Raw genomic sequence first — 6,000 nt, forward strand, 5'->3', positions numbered from 1 at the left:
CGAAGCTGTTAAATTTTGCTGAGAGAACATCAAGCTGGTCTTGCATGGCTGCTATCTTCTCAGACTGCTCGGTCTGGACCTCTCTGATTCCATCAAGTCTTTCCAGAATGACCTAAAATGCATCTGGAGGTGTATCTGAAGAAGTTGATGCTCTAGTCCTCTTGCCACTCCTTCTGGGGGTTGAAGCTGATGCCTGACTTACTGCCTCTGCCTTAGTCTCCATTGGGACACCCTCTTCTTCATCACCTTCATCTTCTTCACCTGGAAGACAAACACTTATCCTCTTGAAGGTTAGTTTGTTAATTGCTGAAGGTGTAGACATGGGACTGACGTCTCGAGGGATTGCAACACCCTTCTTTCTAAAAATCCTCATGAGTAGACTAGGGAAGATCAGTTTAGGCCTAGAAATAGTTCTAGTCTCATCCACAATTGTATTAAATATATGGGAACTGATATCAATGAATGTCTTTTCCTTAAGCTTCATCAGAAAAATTGCTCTGGCATTGTTAATTGTAGTCAATTTCTTTATGGGATACAGGTTAAACATCATGATAATAGTGAGACACCTCATGTCCACTGGAAAAGCTGTGGTATTTAGGCATTTCCTTTCTCTCTGTCCACCTATCCTCTGTTGCATAGTTTCAATAGACAACATCCTATCCTTGTAGTTGACAAACTCATGATCTTCTAACCCTTCAAGACCTAGCACATCATCAATGTCATGTGCATCTAAGGTGAATTTTGTACCTCTAACCTAGCAGCTCAGCTCATCTTCCCTAATCACAGCATTGGAGTAAAAGTCCCTAATCAGGGGTTCACATACAACTGGGAAATCATTTAGCAGTCTTTCCCATCCTCTCCCCTCAAAACAACTAGGGATGAAGGTGTCTCTCAAATTCTCCAAATCCACAAACCTTTCTTGAATGATTCCTGACTTTAAGAAGAAATTCTTGTATCCCTCAAAATGGGAAATAGACCTAAATAGATTGGGGTCCATTTTCATTCTCTTATCTGCTTTCTTGGCAGGTGTTTTCTTCTTTGGGGATAAAGGAGCCATCTGTAAACAAGCAGAAAAGGCCACCACAACAAAGTATAGTACATGTGTAAAACAAATCAGTACTCTATTAGTGTCAAAACATGATAAGTGTAGAGCAGCAAGACCAAAGAAGGCTGAAAGTCATGTATAAAGGAAAAGCCTCAAACTTAAACTAACAGCACATATGAGTGTACTAAATGGGAGATACTTGATAACAACTAACATTTCGCAGAAGAGTTCTAATGCTGCAGAGTATGACATCACCTAAAGAACAAACATATGCCAATGAGACATATATTTTGATGAGTATGAAATGACACAGAAAACTCAAGACAGATGCACATACTAGATAAATAAACACAGAATCAAATCAATATAACCAAACAAACAAAACACAATCATTTTGAATCAACTAAATAAAGTGGATTCAAACAAAATGGGTGTAAGTCAATCAACAAACCCTAAGCATAAAGAGGACAAATAATAAAGAACAAATCTAGCAACCTAAACAAGTTCATATTAACCAAGATCCTCAACAAGCTAATCACGGACAGAGAACAATGTCGAAACACAAACTCAATGCAAATCAGAAAAACAACACATATAATCAAGAGGGAAAAGCTTAAAAACAAAAAATACTGACTGTGAGAATGAAAACCCATATCTTTTTCTTGAATAGAGTTGAAATGAAGCAAAAATGGGGTTCGAAGAGGGTTACACGGAGTGTTTGGGAAAGAGACAGTTGAGAGAGAAAGTGAATAGTCATAAAAGTTTGAGGGAAAACTGAAAAAGATTTTAAAAACTGCCCTTACTATGCAAAACACGCGTTTTTCATGGCTGAGGTAAGTCACCAGATACACTCGCCAAAACACTTTAAGCCAAAAGTTTTTGAAAAATTTTCTAAGTGTTTTTCGCAACTGGAAGTTTCACTCACGAGAGAGTTGCGAAATGAGCCGTGAAAATCTCTGTGTAACCCTCACGACTAGACCTTCCACTCGCGAACAAGTCGCCAAAACTGACTCGTGAGCTCGCAACTGTGACATGCGACTTGACTTACCCGCAACTGAGTCGCCAAAATAGGGCAACACTGTTTTTTTGAAATTTTCAGTTTTTGAAGAACAAAATACTTTCCAAGAATACCTAAAACACTCAAAAATCTTTTTGTGTTTGAATCAACAAAGATTGAGCATATGAAAACACATTTTATCAAGTACAATCACACAAATGAATATGGCATTCATTGAACATAAACTTTTGTGTTGTGTGTGGGTATCAATAATGAGATAGTCCTTAGTCTAATGTGAAGTTTCAATGATCAATTCAACCAAGGCATACACAATTAGCACTAGATCATGTGACCCATCTCAATTACAGAAGTATGCATATATGACCTCCCACAAGACCTGATTACATACTTTGGAGCTTTACATTTGACTCCACTTTCAATCAAAATATTTGATCTTTTTGATCCTTTTGAGACAATCACCTCTCATTATGAGAGTGATATTTGATATTTCACCTTGATGAGATAGCTTTTGGCTATTTGAATAATCATTCACTTTAATTTTTGGTCACTTTCCCTTTTTTCTAGTTGAATACTAATATGTGCGACAGGCTTTTGCAACTCAATATCTCTTTTCATTTGGAGATTTACATTTGGTGAGCTCTTTTTACCAAAAAAATAAATAAAGAGTGGGAAGATATATAGGCACAAGTCTATGCATGTCTCAAGATCAACATAACCATTCACTAATCATTCATGATAAGTTTGAAGATCTATTTACAACAGTCACACAGATTTCAAGATTTCTTCCATAATGATAAGAGTGCAAAGAAACAAGCTACGCTCATAAATGCACAAAGCCATTAGCACAAAGGTACAAGGCAAAACAAGTTTTAAGACAAAACTTAACAATATCGGTCAAACTTTTTGATTTTCTACTTTTTATGTGGTTTTTTGGATTTTTGACACACAAGAAGGAAAAAATTGATCAAAAACAACAAAAAAGAATAAACGATAGAATGCAAAAACAAACAAACACATTTCAACCAACACAATTAATAAGCAAACAACCAAACAAAGTCACAAAGTATAGGAAGTATTGATGCATGGACATGTTGTAATGCTTATGCATAAGTACCCTTTTTCACCCACACGTCACTTGCGTTTGGGGTGATTTTCTTATAGGATTGGGTACGAGAGTGAGTGCTTTCAAATCTTCGTGTGAAGCTTTCCAAGAAGTTGGTGAAAGCACCAATCATCTTCATCATGTCCATCATTCCGGGATCACCACTTTGATCTCTTGATGGTTCACTAACCCAATTTCTCCTGTCATTTCTAGGTCCTTGTGACCTTGGAGCAGTTGCATTATTCATTGCTCTCAGCTTTTGACAATTTGGCCGAGTATGCCCTTGAAGTCCGTAATGATGACACACATAGTTTGATCTAGGACCTCTTTGTTATCATGGACGAGACTTAGCTCGGGATTCAGACCTGCCCACAGATTGATTACAAGGGTTGTTCACCATCCGTTGGTTTTCCACATTTCTTTTCTCCTCTATCTTGGGCTTTTCAGCAATAGGGCCAACTTCAACTGACTCTTTGGCCTTTATGAACTTCACTTCTTTAGTGATATTGCCAGATGAGCTACTCCCTCTGGTATATCCTAATCTGGATTTGTCTGAAAAGTTCTTTTGAGATGAAATAACATCATCTAGCTTCTTGGTGGTGACTCTATCCATCTTAGCATTTGCTTGCACAACCTTTTGCTCAAGAAATCTCACTTTTGTATAGGCTTCTAACAGCTCACCATTCAGTGTTTCTATCTCATATTTGGCCTCCTTATATCGAATTAGGAGACTTTTATAGTCCTCCTCTGCCTTCTTCATCTTTCTCACAGCTGCCTTGGCCATCCTTGTGTATTCACCCGACTTTTCCAGGAGTGAGTTATAATTCTTTTGAAGATTGGTTGTGCTTTCATCTTCTTCAGCATCTGATTCTTCAAAAACCCCCAATGATTCTTCATCACTATGTTCTCCAAGTTCACGTACAAGCAAATTCAACTCGTCTGAAAACTCAACATAGGCAATAGTCATAAAAGAAGAATAATTTCCTTCTTCGTCACAACTTTCCTCAGAATCTGAGTTGGATGAATCCGAATCACTCAGGGTCGTGGCATACACCTTGCCTTTCGATTTCAAATAATTCGGACATTCTTTCTTAAAGTGTCCATGTCCGTTGCATTCAAAAAAAGTGACACCTTGTGTAGATTGAGATTTTTTCCATCTTTCTTTTTGAATTCCCTTTTCTCCCTTCCTGAACTTTGGAATTTTCCCTTATCACCAAATTTACCATTATTCTTGAATTTCAAGAATTTTCAGAAGTTATTCACCAGGTATGCAACATCTTTGTCAACCACATCCTCATCCGATAAGTCATGGACTTCCGACTTTTCATTAATGGTCTTAAGAGCTAGAGATTTGCTCTTCCGTTGGGTGGGCAACGACATTTCATAAGTTTGAAGAGAACCAATTAGCTCTTGGAGTTTGGTGTCATCAAGGTCCTTACTTTCTTCAATCGCTATCACTTTGATACGAAAACTTTTCGGCAATGATCGAAGGATCTTCCTTACAATTGTAGAATCCTCCGTTTTCTCTCCCAAATTGAACTTGCTAACAACCACCTCATTCAACTTGCTATAGAAAGAGTCAAAGGACTCATCCTCACTCATTTTTAGCTCCACAAACCGAGTGGTCAACATCTGCAGCTTGGTGTCTTTCACTTTCTTCGTCCCTTCGTAGGTGGTCTCCAATATCTCCCATGCTTCTTTAGCAATGGTAATGTGAGAAATCCTATGAAACTCATCTGGAGACACACTACAGAAAATTGCATTGAGTGCTTTACTGTTAGCATTAGATACGGCAAGTGCTGCCTTATCCCATGTGGATTTGGCTTCCTGAGGCTTGGTCCAACCTATATTAATAGCATCCCAAATTGATTCATCAATGGAACATAGAAATGCTTTCATGCGAACCTTCCAAAAAGCATAATTACTACCGTCAAAGTATGAAGGTGCATTTAGGGATTGAGACCGATCCATCTCAATAGGGAGTCAAGGATCACACTATGGTAATGAAACCACTAAAAGTGTACCCGCTCTGATACCAATTGAAAGTTCAAATAGTATATAAAACACCCTTGAACGTTTAGACCCCCAAACACAAAATAACCAATTCAAGCTTTTTGACAAACAACTAGTGTGCGGAAAATGAACACAAGCTATAAAAAGAATTGGTAATCAATCTAAGCCAATTAAAAGCACATCCACAGCAGATAATAAAAGGCAAATATTAAGGAAAGAAAGATGCAAACATAAGAACAACACATGATGTGTTATTAAAGAGGAAACCAAAGCCCTCGGCGTAAAACCTCTCTGCCACCCTCTAAGCGAGAAGTAATCTACTAGAAAATGTAGTTGGGATACATGAATAACAATAGACCCTCCAAGCCTAATCTACCCAGTGTACCTAAGCCCTCCAAGTTTCTTGTTCCAACAAGGTTACGTTGAACCTATTTCTTTTCTAGCTTCTCAGATTCCGCTACTTGACCATAGTATCAACCAATGTAGATTGGTTCCTTCCTAACTACTTCCTAGAACACCAAACAGCCCTCTCACAGTAATGGATATGGTGAGAAAAGATTTTGGTAAAAAGACCTCTCAAGGGTTTAACAATGAAGAGGAAGAGAGCTAAGGAATTTGAAGAGTCTCTTATGTGAAGATTGTGGATGAATCAATCTTATATAATACTAGGGTTTCTCTCTCAAAATTCTCTCTGGAAGCTCTCTTTCTTTTATGGGTATAAGGGGCATTTATACTGGGGTGAGAATGGAATGTGAAAAGTCAGGTTTTTCAAAACAGGGCTGGCTCGCGGCTTGGCCTCGGGCTTGACTGAGTCGCGAGATC

This window comes from Quercus robur, chromosome 4, assembly GCF_932294415.1.
Source record: "Quercus robur chromosome 4, dhQueRobu3.1, whole genome shotgun sequence".
Taxonomy (NCBI): domain Eukaryota; kingdom Viridiplantae; phylum Streptophyta; class Magnoliopsida; order Fagales; family Fagaceae; genus Quercus; species Quercus robur.